Raw genomic sequence first — 332 nt, forward strand, 5'->3', positions numbered from 1 at the left:
CCCCTTGGGCTTCTGTGTTGTTTTCATTTTATGCCGCCCTCCTCCTGAGGAAAACAGGTTCTTAAAGCACACAGCTCGGCGATGTGCAGAAAATTCCTCCTTGAAATATACAAAGGGTGGCATTTCGGGCTACTCTGAGTTCAAGGTGTTAGTTTTGGCTGGTGCGCATGCACGCAAACGTAGCCTCGAACAGTCCTGAAAGAGGAAGAGCATTTAAAGAAAAAAAAAAAAAAAACCAACAGTGAGACTCTTATGTAACCCCACTTTCAGTCTCTGTTTTGAAGAGAAACTTGTAAGGTATCTGAAGCGAAGCCGAACGTCTCTGTCCGCGA

Source organism: Martes martes, assembly GCF_963455335.1.
Source record: "Martes martes genome assembly, chromosome: 15".
Lineage (NCBI taxonomy): Eukaryota > Metazoa > Chordata > Mammalia > Carnivora > Mustelidae > Martes > Martes martes.